This window comes from Corvus brachyrhynchos, unplaced genomic scaffold (genome assembly GCF_000691975.1).
Source record: "Corvus brachyrhynchos isolate BGI_N302 unplaced genomic scaffold, ASM69197v1 scaffold305, whole genome shotgun sequence".
NCBI classification, from domain to species: Eukaryota; Metazoa; Chordata; class Aves; order Passeriformes; family Corvidae; genus Corvus; species Corvus brachyrhynchos.
Genome location: NW_008239284.1, coordinates 1,941,581 through 1,955,251, shown reverse-complemented (window position 1 = coordinate 1,955,251; position 13,671 = coordinate 1,941,581). Strand labels below are relative to the sequence as shown.

Below are 13,671 nucleotides of genomic sequence, written 5' to 3'. Positions count from 1 at the left end.
GGGAAAATATTCTGCTTTCTGAGTCATTTGCCCTGAGCTGACTTTCTTTTTGAATGGTTCAGGGGGTTTCCTTCTTTAGCCATAAATCGCATGCAAATTCTTTTTGTGTGTGTGTGTGCCTGTGGATGACAGCGTGTGCGAGTGTGTGAGTGTGTGTGTGCCTTTCAGAAGCCACGCCAGAGAGAGAGAGAGGCTGTTCCTTTAAAGCAAAACTGAAAAAAAAATGCCTTCAGGCGTCCTATTACAGTGGAACGAGCCAAGGATCAGGATTTGCAGCTCAGCTATATAAACCCAGCAGAATCTGGCTGATCTGACCAGTTTGCCTTGCTGTCAAAGCTCGCTGCCTTACGCGCACACACGGCACCAGACAACGCAACTCCGCCGAGTTTTGACAGGACGGCAACAAAGTCAGGAGCCCCGAGCTGGCTTTGAACAGCGTATTTATTTCATGGAGACTGCTCACAGCGGGATCTAAGCTCGGTCAGGGTCTCTAAGGTAAGTCTGCTTCCTCCCCTGAATTAAAGAGTCAGGAGCTCCTCTCGCACACAAGTTTGCAGTGACCCCGTGCTCTGGCGTCACCCTCGTGGTTGTGACTATCAGGTGAATGGGCAGGGATCCTGTCAGGGAATGGTTTTGGATTGGGGCATGCCTGCCCCGAAGTCTGTCTGCATTGTCAGGTGGAATAATGTAAGAAATGTCTCGGTGGCACCCATCTGACCCAAGGAATGAATGGAGCAGGAGCTGGTGGGATGCTGGACATCCACACAAGCACAGACAGAGGACCGAATTGACAGGAAGGGTAGGAAAGCAGATTTGGGATTTCCTCTTGGCTCCTGGAGTGCTATAACTGTTTCCCCCATCCTCACCTCGCGAACCAGACTAAATCCACTCGCAGGTTTTAACCCTCCCAGGCAACTCTTTCTGTGCTCCTGCCTGTGACCTGATGAGAGCCGGGCCCTCCCCGCTGCTAATTTGCTGTCCCCACACTTCTTTTGCACCGCAGCCTTTGTCACCTCCCTCCCAGCCCCCACTGGGCTCCGGTTTCTTTTACAAGTCCGGTAACATTAGTCTGCAGCGGGGAGCAAAGCACAAAGGAAGATTCAACTGGGTATTTTATTACCAGTGCTGTACTGGGTGGGTTCTGGGAGCGGGAGGGTGAAATTCTCCATCCTCATGGAAAAACAGAGGCACTTGCTCCGTGTCTCAGCTCCTTGCTCCCTGGTGCACTGAGATTTTCTGCATGACTGTGTCTGCACTTACCAGCGAGGCTCAAATTGGCTGAAAACAGAGCAGCTGGCTGGGAGAAGGTGAACACACTTAGATTCATTTAGGAGTTGAACCCGCTCACTCAAGACTTTGTGTTACATCACCTTTGCAGAGTTTTCCCTGCCTGATTTTCTGTCTGGCTACCAGGACAGAGAGTTTTTGGCAGTGCATTTAAACTTCTGAAAAGTCTGTCTCATACTGTGGAAAGGAATGACATGCTCAGGTTGAAATGATGGTGATGTGTTGTGTTGCACACTGGAGACATAAAATTTAAAAGCACAATAAAAATATGTATAAAGTTTTTCTTCATGGAAAAAATAGAGAACAATGAGATGGATGTGATTCTATGGTCTGGGTAAAAGCCTTGCTGTCTAGCTGTTGGGCTTGGTTTTCTCTCCTGGTTTAATTTTTTAAGATCATATTAAATATTGGGAATTCATTTTACACACTTCCTAATTAATGTTACACGTGGGGGTTGTTTTATTGTGCTGGGTTTGTGCAGTTGCCTTTTAAAGCTGTGAAATCGTGGAATGGTTTGGGTTGGATGGGACCTCAGAGATCATCCAGCTCCAACCATGGGCAGGGACACCTTCCACTAGACCAGGCTGCACAGTTCAAGGGTGCCGTAGTCCAAAAATGAGGTGGACAATGGGGACTGTCCTTTGAACCCTAGGAAAACGTGCAGAAATGTGATGTCTTTTGGGTTGTTTCTTACTGTTATAGGGAAGGCAGGGGCAAATCGAATCTGAAGAAGTTTGACCAAATGGAAGTATTTAGCCAAGAGGAGATAGCTCATCTGTCTGCAGCTCAGCTTCCCTGGCAGGGAATTTGGGAAGCAGCTGGAAGAGCTGTCAGGGTGTTCCTGGTGCAGGTGCTGCCCGGTGCTCAGGGAAGGATGAGCACCTGAACTGAGCAGAGTGGTGGGACAGGAGTGACGAGGGCTGTGCCCCCTGTCACTGACCCGTCATGATCACTCTCCCAAATACCAAATTGGCATTCACTTCCCATAGTTTTTGCTCATTAATTTCATCCTCTGGCTCCTTTCAGCCCAGAGAAATTTCTTTGCACGTTCCAGCCCTTAATCCTAGCACTACAGTTACTTTATCAGTGTTTCCAGAGCTGTGGAAGAGCCAAAGGATCTGCTGCAAAGCCCCCAGCCTGCAGATGAGAATGTCAGGTCTCACCTGGAGAGAAAGCAGAATTCTCCTAAAGAAATCCCTTCCAGATACATGATGGTCCTGGAAAAGAACACCAACCAGACCCAAATCTCCTTTGCTGAAATAGTGATGCTTAGTGATGTTAGAACTTACTGGGAACATCCCTCACCACAGCCTAAAATGTGCTCCACAAATTCTGAGTAACTGTTAGCTGGAGACTTTTTGAAATCCATCCCCTTTTATTATCCCAGCTCTTTAAAACAGGATCATTTCTCCTGAGAATTCACTCAAACTTAACTATCATGTTGCTATAACATCATTTCTAAAAGTGTTTGACATTCAGCTTATTTTCCATATCAGCGCTTTTTATAAAATATCTATAAAAAACCAAAGATTATTCATGGGTGAAGATGTTCTGACTTGCTCTAAAGAGACTGTCAAAGTTTGTTCTTGAGTATTGTCTCACTTTTTGATAAGAAAATGATGTTAAATGGCAGGGTCGGTGCTTTTTGGGACTTTCTCATCCTTTTCAAGAGTCAGGCAGAACTAAGAAGCAAATGTTCATGTGAAACAGTGATGCTGCTTTGGAGCCAGAGCTTTAACCCTTTCATCCCTCCTGGCAAAACTGTTTGGAAAACCAGCTCGGGCAGTTCTGTGCCATTTTCCTGGCACAACACCACTGTGCCTCTCCCCACCCAGCTCTGCAGGCTCTGGCCAGAGGTTTGAGTGGTGCTGAGGGCATTTAATTCTCCTGGGCTGGACAATGGGTGTGTGGTGTAAATGGACGTAAGGGAGAAACAGTGTCCATCCAGTGCTGGATTCGTTAGAGAGCCCTGCTATCCCAGGTGGAATATTACATTTGGAAGTAAGGTTAATGCAGAGGGTGGTGTCTGCTACATTATCAGCTACACATTTACCTGTCCTACCTCTGTGCCACGAGAAATCCAGAGTGGTCAAATAATTACTCTCATTTGAAGCCTGTGACTTGATAAATTCCTCCTTGGCCTCGTGCCATCACAGTCTGCTAAGCTGAAGGGCCACTGACAGTTTTAAGGTCCAGTGGCTCATAAAACTCCAGGCTTAGGAGTGGATGATTTACATCCCTGGAAAGTTCAAAATCTCAGCTTTCCAGTAATAAAAGGAATTAGTTTTGAACTGCAGCAGTTTGAGATATAGGGCTTTAAAACTGGGCTCTGATTTACCAATGTGTGCTTTCTTAGCCTTAACTTCTGGTGTGAGTTTCACACACCATGCTCGAAGACTTATCTCTGATCTAACCCTGTGGTTATAAATGGCAGAAGTCTGAAACTACTGTAAAATGTAATAGCTGCCCTTAGTGGTTTTAAGGAAGCTGCTGATGTCATATTGCAGAAAAAATCATTGTTGCTGAAGTGGGAAACTAAGGAAAACAGCAATCAAAGTGAAGTAAGTTAGTATTTTATCATCTACCAGGCTCAGAAATCTTCAAAACTGCAAGCAATTATAGGATTAGTAACTAATGAGTTCTCGACAGGAAGCACCATATCCTGAGGTCAAGGGCTGAAAAATAAGGGACGTGTACAGATTGCTTATGAGTTTTTAAGATGCAATTTAGTTCCTTAAACTGCTTGATATTGAAGAGGACTTGTTGTCCGTGGCTTTGGTTGGTTGATGTTGTAATTCCTGCTCCTGCATTTTAGGGCCTCACTGTATTAGGAGTGAAGAGGTTTAATAAATGATGCTCTCTGCCACAAAGAACCTGCAATTCCTATTATTAGCTATTCCCAAACAATTCTTTGTATAATGAACAGAAGCAAGGAATAAGAAGGCAGTTCTTTGAGGAAAGGGAGTGCTGGAAAGCAGAGAAATGAGCAACCCCGAGGGCCAATCTTGAGCCGTCGCAGTTTCCACCAAGCTCAGGGCTTCTACAAGTGTGAAACCGCCCCTCCCTCGGTGCTCGCTGTCCACTCGTGTGTCTGACCCTCTGGCCAGTCGGAGCTGGAGTTAAAAGCCTTCCACATGTGGGAAAAGTTAGAGACTGGGCATTCTTCCAGCTCCTGAAATCCCTCAATGCATGATGTAACCCCACGGTGTGGAATGGGCAGACTGGGAGGAGGAGTCAGTGGGATCCTGCCTGAAAAGAGGTGGCTCTGGAGCCTGCAGGAAGTGTCTGGGCATTGAAAGAAGGAATAGATGGGGATCCTTCTGCTAAAAGGGCAAAGTTTGAATAACTTAGTGTCACTTTTTAGCATTGAATGAATGATAGACGTGCCCTTATAACTAGAATTGTCCTTAATGTAAGATTTTCCTGGATTTCTGTGTGCATCCCTTCTCTCTCTCCTATATGCTGCCTGTCCTGTTGCTGGCAAAAAAAACCCATCAAAAAACCTCTACCTATAGCTTCAGAGAGTATATCCAGATGCAGAATTTGAATAATAGTTACTAATATAAAATATTCCTCACAACACACCCCTCCCAAACCAATGTGAGATTTTGCTGCTCAGGCTATGGAGTCAACGAGAAATAACTCCCCATTTATGTTCTTGTTTGCCTTATGCATGAGCCAATCACCCAAGACAAATCCATCCTGAGCTGATCTGGTTGCAAGAAATTTCTCCAAGCTCCCATCCTTAACTGTCTGCAGTTTCAATTAAACTAAGGTGGGATGGTGCCAAGTTTTCAGCACTTCCAACGGGAGAGTCCCGGTGCCCGAATAGGCAGTGGCATTTTGTATTCTTTGGGGAGCGGAGGGCAATGTTGCCAAGTTTGCATTCAGTCATCCATCACATATTAGCCCACTGGAGGTCCATTCTTCCCGAGCAATGGGGGAGCTCTGCTTCCTACTTTGAAAGATTACTCACACAGAAAGCCCTTTCCCCAAAACCAGGCAAGAGAAAGGAAGCTTTCTTCGACTCATACAAGCGCTCGCTTTCCAAAGTCCCCACAAAAATGATATTGTTTCATGCTCAGAAAACATATTCTCTTCAGCAGCTGAGGAGAAAGTGCAGGGTGGTAGGACAGAAATCTTAAATACAGATTTTTCCAAAAGTGCTTGCTTCAATCCTGGGCTCAACAAAGGTCTATTGTAGTGGCTGCCTCTTCCCAGGGCAGGCTGGAGCATGGACTATGTGTGGATAGATATGGGCCAGGAGCCTCCCAGGAGTCTGAAACTTAGAGCCTGGGGAAATCCCATTGTAATGATTTTGGCTTTAACTCTGCCCAACATGCACCAGAACTTGATAAGCTCATAAGCCTGAAATTGCAAATGCTAATTTTGTTATGGAATTAGGATGTTTACCAGAGTATTAATCTAAAGAGTCTTGATTCTTCTCTAAATTTACTTTCTTTTCCACCGTTCTGGCAGCACAAGGCTAAAAGGGAACATAAATTTCTTTTTCTGTGTATATATGAAAATTAAACTCTGAGATCCTTTCCCTCTGTGCCCAGCAGAACTGGCTAAAGAGTTATTTCCACCATTAAGGAAAGGCTGTGAGAGGGCTAAAAAAAGCTTTATTTCCAAGAAATAAATTCACTTTCCATTGCCAAGAAATCAAAAGACCTGGAAACAGGCAGATATTGTTGGTCAGTTTGGGCTTTATCTCAAACACAGGAGGCAGGGCCAGCAGGTGAGAGAGGCTGTGGGCTGAGCACTCTGGGGACTGTGGTTTTGTGCCTCTTTGCTGTGATGAAAAGCCTTTACTTGGACAGGAAAGGGTCACTCTCAGTGTGTGCTGAGCACTTCAGCACAAGCCCTTGGTGGTTATCTCCCTCCTCAGGATTTCGCCTTGTCAGGAGCTGTTTGTTGGCCCATCAAAAGGAGCTCAGTGGCCACTTTGCACTGGCTCTTTGTTTCTCCTGGTTCCTTTGGAAAGCCAGCCTCTTTTGGGTATGCTGAATCCTCCTAAATAGCTTCTCTGTGCTGTGGGACAAAGGTCTATGCCAAGAAAGATATAAAGGTAGCTTGTGATCTGCAGGCAGCCCATTCCTCTTGGCCAGAGCCAGTGTAATGCATATTTTCCCTTTACTTGTGGCTTGTACTTCCCTCCTGCATCGCTTGTACCACAGTAATTCAGGGCTGACTCCCGATGAATGCTGCACACTGTGGGCCACAAGGCACGGGAGAACAGGATACACATGAAGGGAAAGTTCTCAGATCATTTTTCTTATTGAAGGATTTTGGCCATGTAAACAGTTTCCAGGAAAAAAAAAAACAAAAACGCTGGCATTTCCCATGGTGAGCGCTCCTTATGAATGTCCTATCTATTTTTCCAGTTTGGTGGCCAAGTGGAGTGTTTAGAGGAGGATATACCACCTACAAGCCAGGGAATTTATATTTCCACTGCCAAGTGTTAATTATGATGTCGACTCAGCCACTTTACAGGTTAGCAAGTCAATCACAGGGAGCCAGCACTCCAAGTGCTGCAGCTCCAGGCTTGATGGGAAGCCTGCAGCACCCAGAGAGTGCCATTCTCAAACACATCAGCGTTATTTGTTGCTTTATTTGGCTCCTATTTCATATAGTGTTTATTTGTCTTAGAAAAGCACATTGGGATTTGACAGGGTTGCTGGCAGTAGGAAGGAAATTCAGTTTATTACCACCAGCCGTGTGGCAGGGACACCTTTTTGGTTGTTCTGATCCCTGACCTTGAACAATTCCAGAGATGGGGAATCCACAGCTTCTCTGGGTTATGTATGTCCTATATATCCTGTATCCTAACATCCTTGTAATAAACTGAAAAATAAGGGGTGGGAGGGCTTAATTTAACTAAAAATTAAATTAATAATTTAACTAAAAATTAAATTAATTAATTTTGAGTCTGTGGTGTCCAACTCCACCTGGGGCAGAGCTCTCCCTGCTGACAGGAGCAATATTTAATTCCCTTTGATACAGGGATGTCCCTGTAACACTCCTGCTTGGCATTGCCTTAATGAGATCTTTTTGCAGAGGATGCCTTGGGCTGCTCCAGTTTGGTCTGTGCTCATATAGGTCAGGGGACAAACCCAGGCTGACAGAGAGGGAATCAGAACCCACAGAGTGTTTTCCATGCCCAGAGTGGCCCTGCATTGTCTGCCCTGTCCCCTGTCCCCTCCAGCCTGCCCTGCTGAGGGGATGGGTTTCTCCTGGGCAGACTTCAGGGGCCGCCAGCCAAATTCTCATGTGACACAATGGCATTGATTTCACTGGGGATCTGGTGCTGGATAATTGAGCTCCACGTCCCTCCTTTCATCATCCCATAGCTCAAATTGCTGCCAGCCAAGGCTTCAGCACAGTCACAGACAGGGCTCAAGTCACTGTGGGTTAAGAGAACGAGGTCAGAGGGGTGCTGGTGGAGGGCTCTCAAGCCTCCCATTAATGTGGCAGTGCCCAATTTGCTGACATTTGAAGCAGCAGCGCAGATTTTTGTCTGAGTTCAGTCACTAATCCCTGCTCAGGGCTGTGTTTATGGCTGCAATTTCCATTACATTACATAAGTGCCTCTGCTTTGCATCAGAGCACTACAAAACATCCCCAGACCGGACTTTTCAGAAGCAGCCTCCTCTCTTTTTCCAAACTCCTTGCACTCAATTTGTTTCAGATCTTGTTCATCTCATTTATATTTCATTTTGCCTTGCCAAGCCATGGCTGATTTCATTCCATCTTCTCTTCACGATGTATTTTGCTCTAGTATGAGTTTGCTACCCTTCCCTGGGTTGCCAAAGATGCAAATTCTTGATGCTACCACATGTGACAGAACTAGGCCAGGCAGATCTGCAGCCTGGGGGCGATTACTGGAAGTCAGATTTCAAGGAACTCCTTCTGTGGTCTTGTGAGTTAGAAAAATGTGCACATTCCTGTGTGTTTGAGGTGCTAGTACCAAGGACAGAGGAGCTCCAGCAGGGAGAAAAAGCTGCCCAGGGAAACTAAGGATTGGTTTAAAAGCAACAAACTGCCTGGTGAGGGGTTACCCATCAGCTTCCTCAGCTTCTTTTCAAACCATACTCGAAGTCTGCTAATGACAGGAGGCAAGGAATGATAATTCTGGTCCCCAGGAATAGTGCAGGCTTTTATGGCCTGCATAAAAGTCAGTTTTAGTGCTTGAATAAGTATATGGTTAAATCAAAGTAAAATTAGAAACCACATGCAAATATTCATAATGGATTCTGAAAGTATCCTGCTGCCTGCTGACCAATATCATCTGCAGCAATCCATACAATTAAATACTTTCTGTTACTCCAGACCAATATAAATGTAAATTGTCCGTGCTCTCAATGACAGCAAAGCCATTGAAAGAGAAGAATTCCACCTCTCTTGCCTCTGGACGTGACATTCCTTCAGCTAAAATGATTTTAAATATGGAAAAGTGTGAGGCTGGGTGTGTGGAGCAGAATTTTGGCTAATCTCTTGCTCCTGACCTCCAGGAGAAATTTGAAAAACAGCTTCCTCAGAGGTGCTGTACAAAGCAGTGCTGTGTCAGTGCCTGTTCACTGTGTATTTGTTTAATATGTCAGTAGTTTATGGTTCTTATAAAAGATCCTTATTTCTACTGCACAGACCCCACCAATAGTTTTGGTAAATGCATTAATTTGGCATCTGGTTTTTTATAGCAGATCAGCTATTCATTCACCTATTGTTATTATATTTATCAAGAGTATTGATGGCTTATTTCCTATGTCTCATTATCAGTAACAAAGATGGTGTTTGATACCTAAATCATGAATTTCTGAGACAAATGACACTGGCCAAGTTCCCATCCCCAGGACTGGCTGCTGCTTTTTTCTCCGCAGCTCCTGCTTGGCGTGAAAGGAGTGGGAAGAAAATTCAGAAGTCTTGCATTTCTGCTCTTCCCATCTCATCCCAAAACCACCTAAAACTTTGAGAAATGGGCTCTGGAAAACATATAGGTGGTTTTGGAAGCAACAGCATGGAGAAGGGCCCGGAAACGAAGCAGAGCTTTGTGTGTGGAAGGAACACGAGTCGCTGTGATTCATGCGAGAGAGCACACGAACCCCGTGGTCTGAAACTGCAGCAGCAAAGCCCTCAAAATATTTCAAAGCAAAGTCTCCAGCGTCTACCCAGAAAATAATGAGCTCCTGACAAAGTGTAACTTGGCAGAGAAACTTTCCAAAGACAAGTTTAGAAAACCGTAGATCTTTTCCAGCTCTGCGTCTTTGCTGCGAGCAGGGAAAAGCCAAGAGCCCGAGCGAATGCTTTTGCTATTAGCAAAGGCTTTATTAAAAGGTACAGGACGTACTTAAGAGGCAGGAGGGGTTTCTGCTGGGAGACTGTGCACAGAAGTTGCTTTTGCTGTGAAAAGGGTTTTTTTTTATATTGGAAAAGGCACTAATTGAGGCTTCTGTGTCTGTGGCAACTCTGCCATGGCCCGCATTCAATTCCCTGTTCAGCAGCCCAGAGTTCTGCTCGTGTCTTCAGAGAGGGATGGGAAAAAGTCACTCCTGTGCTGGAAATGCAGACAGGGGGTTCAGGCAGAAGCCAGGCAAAAGGAAGGTGTGACCCATCCATTCTGCTTTCCACGGAGTCCCTCGGATCTGACCCATTTCTACAGCTCTGCTTCTCTTTTTAGAACGGCGCCAGTTTTGCTGAACCCATTGTTGTCTTTGCCCTTCCCATCTCTGGTGTGTCCTGCTGTTTCTAATCCACAGTTTTTGTCTAGGCTGTATCTGCCATGGGCTTTTTCTTCCCCCTCTGACAGCTACAGCAAGAACAGAGGTTGCTTTGCAGATGTGAGAAAAAAGTATTTAGCAGATGGCTTTTTTTTCCCCCTCCTGAGCTTGTAGCAAATTGCTCCACTTGGCTGATTGCTGTGCCCCCTGCCAGGAGCCTGAATGCAGCTCCAGAGCACCCCACTGACCTGCTTGTTTTGTTTCTCTTTTCTGAGCTCCCACTTCCAGAAACTGATGCTCAAGTGTCCGAGCCCTTAACAAAAAAACAAGCTCCAAGGGCAGACTGAATTCCCTGTTAACTTGTGCCTCATCCCAGTCCCTGTGAGAGAGACCAGCTGGGTTTGGTGTGAGTTCTCCCATGGTAACCTCTTGTAATGCTGTTTCTCTTTTCTTTCAGTTTATATGCGACAAATTTGAATGATCTGCTCTATAAAATAACCAGGCTGTTTCTTGTGGCTGCTGTAAAATTCCTTCTGTGGCCAGAGCTGGATGAAGGATTCTCCTGCCCTTCCCGTCTGCAGGGGTGAATCACTTGGGTTGTGTAACAGCAGCAAACCTTGGCACACCAAGGTGCAGGAGGATTGTGCACATGGGTGTGGGAATCATCCCTCTGATCACATAAAATGTCTAGAGATGAAAAGGCCTTCAACAGACACAAGAGAATGAGCTGAATCCGTGAATTTTGGGTTAGCTGCAGTTTTTTTCTCGAATTCTCTGGTGTCTTTCTCTGTGGGTTTTGGTTACCTTGTAATTTATTTCCATGGATTCATCTTCTCATTCTGATGATTGGCCTGGCACATCCTCTTGGCTTCAGAGTAAGGCTGCAGCTTTCTATTGTTACCCCAGAATTCCAGGCAGTCCTGTAGCTCTGTGCATTTGTGCTGCACGTCTGGTCAGACCTCCTTCTTCAGAGCAAAAGACATCCCAGAGAATCATGGAATCACAGAATGGCTTGGTTTGAAAGGGACCTTAAAACTCATCCCGTTCTACCACCTCTACATGGGCAGGGACACCTCCCACTGTCCCAGGCTGCTCCAAGCCCCAATGTCCAGCCTGGCCTTGGGCACTGCCAGGGATCCAGGGGCAGCCCCAGCTTCTCTGGGCACCCTGTGCCAGGGCCTGCCCACCCTCACAGCCAAGAATTTCTTCCCAATATCCCATCTAACCCTATTCTCTGCCTGATTGAAGCCATTCCCCCTTGTCCTGGCACTCCAGACCCTGCTCAACAGTCTCTCTCCATGGTTCCTGTTGGCTCCTTCAAGTCTTGGAAAGCTGCAATTACCCAAAACCTTCTCCTCTTCAGGCTGAACAATCCCAGCTCTCCCAGCCTTTCCTCCCAGCAGAGCTGCTCCATCCCTCTGATCCCCCTGGAGCCTCCTCTGGCCTCTCTCCAGCAGCTCCAGGTCCTTCCTGTGCTGGGCCCTGGGGCTGGGGCAGCTCTGTAGATTTCCCTTTCTCTCCTACATTTCAGGCCCAACATTCCAGCTTTTTTCTTTTTAATTGGGTATTTATTTTCTGACAATATTACAGCACTCCCTGGGAAGATGTTTAATTATGGAAATGAGGATTTGACAGCACCTTTCCTGTGAGGTCCTTGGAATGCTTAATTCACAGGGACACACACGGTCCCTGGAGGTTTTACCAGCGGCAAAACAGAGGCACAGCAGATGATTTATGAAATAATTTCAGAACAGGATGCCTGAGTTTCAGTCCTCACTCCTAACTGTGATACTGATGCCTTAGATCTTGACCTTGTGTTTTTCAAATCCTGCACTGCCTGGTGTGTCACTCTGAAGTCTCTTGTAGCCTGTTCATTTCTGCTCTCTCGTGCTGGGCAGACATAACAAAGCCTCTCCAGGCCTGCTCTCCAAGGACACCCAGACTGTCCTAGGCCCAAAAAGTATAAACCAAAGAGCTTCTAAGGGGGGCAAGCTGAGGGGAAATTACGTCATTAAACTGAAGCTTTAATTGGAGAATGAACCCTGCTATGCCAATGAACCAAACCTATAAAAGAGTGAAGAACTCGTGACCTGGGCTCCATCTTGGGCTCCATCTTGGCAGTGGCCTCAGGCTCCCCAGGGGTACCTTTGAAGGCCTTTCAGATAAATACCTATTTTATTCTTTTACTCCTGTCCAGTCTCTGGTTTTGGGAGGCCTCTTAAGGCATCAAAACCACACCACCAACCCCAAGGTTTTGGGCACTTTCTGGAATCTCTGCCAAGAGCACAAGGTTTTGTGGGAATTCCATGGGTCCAGCTCTATTTAGCTCCATTTTCTTGTTATGGAAAAGAAGACGGCAAAGGGGATGGCCGACCCTTGGTCAGGAAGGTTTTATCTCAACCTTAATTGCTGAGATGTAGTTTTTCCAAGCCTGGGGAATCCATTCATGGGAGACCTGTTCGTTCCCACTTTGCAATGACACTGCCCTATTGGTTCACCTCAAACTTTACTTCCATTTAGATTTGTATTGATGCCTTGAGAGGCCTCCTAGAAACAGAGACTAGACAGGAGCAAGGGAATAAAGGCAGGTATTTATCTGAAAGGCCTTCAAAGGTACCCCTGGGGAGCCAGAGGCCACTGCCAGGATGGACCCCAAGATGGAGCCCAGGTCACGAGTTCTTCACACTTTTATAGGTTTGGTTCATTGGCATAGCAGGGTTAATTCTCCAATTAAAGCTTCAGTTAATGATATAATTCCCCTCAGCTTGCCCTCCTCTCAAAGACTTTTGGTTTATAGTTTTTGGGCCTAGGACGGTCTGGGTGTCCTTGGAGAGCAGGGCCAGAGAGGCTTTGTTATGTCTGCCCAGCACGAGAGAGCAGAAATGAACAGGCTCCAAGAAACTTCAGAGTGACACACCAGGCAGTGCAGGATTTGAAAAATATAAAAGTTAAAACCTAAGGCATCAGTATTCCCAGATTTCACAAAGGTCCATCCTCACAGCACCACAAACCCAGGCTCTGTGGTAAAGCAGAGGTGAGCTCTGTGCTCCCTTGTCTTTGCATCACCTTCCACATGTTCCTGCAGAACAAATCCAGAAGGAATTTGCTTCTTTCCTTATGCTGCCTGAGAACCAGGATCGAAATCACACCCACACGTGTGCCACTGTTGGAAATGTTAGCTGAAATACATTCTAAAAAATAAGATTACTCCAAATGAGAATTTGTTTGGCTTTTCCAGCTCAGCACTCAGAGTTTCACCTCCTCGCATCCTAAAGGGAATAAACCTAATTTGTAAGAAAAACCCTTTGCATTTCATGGCTGCAGCTTTTTCATTTCCTGGGCTTTGCACCTCTAAGAGAGAGCAACACAAACCATGAGTGAGACATTACTTCAGGCAACCCACTCCAGGCTGCATCATTCCCTTGAACTCATTCAGCAGCATCCTTTTTGCATGGCCTTATCCTTTTTCTGCCTCCAACAAAAACAGTATTTTTAAAATCATACTACACAGGCATATTTTTAGCTGCTGTGAATCCCTGCAGTGCCACGGGTCAAATCCACCGGCTGGTCTAACATGTTTGGGAGGCAAAGGGGAAGTGGAGTTGTCTAAGACACCAGAGCAGCACCATCAAATCCCAAACCTGAGAAATCTCCGTGTCTGTCTCCT

The 13,671-nt window shown here is 46.0% G+C and overlaps 1 protein-coding gene across 7 annotated transcripts in view; it reads left to right on the top strand.

The window, feature by feature from the left end:
* Nucleotides 1–246: 246 nt before the first annotated feature.
* TNC (tenascin C) overlaps nucleotides 247–13,671 on the top strand; it is a 73,035-nt gene continuing 59,610 nt past the window's right edge. For 3 of the 7 annotated variants that reach the window (XM_017740330.1, XM_017740328.1, XM_017740329.1), the window contains exon 1: nucleotides 248–495. The gene's annotated coding sequence lies outside the window, so the exon portion shown is untranslated. Of the gene's footprint in view, nucleotides 496–13,671 lie in introns of all 7 variants that reach the window. The other 4 variants (XM_017740331.1, XM_017740332.1, XM_017740333.1 and 1 more) reach the window with 4 other exon arrangements.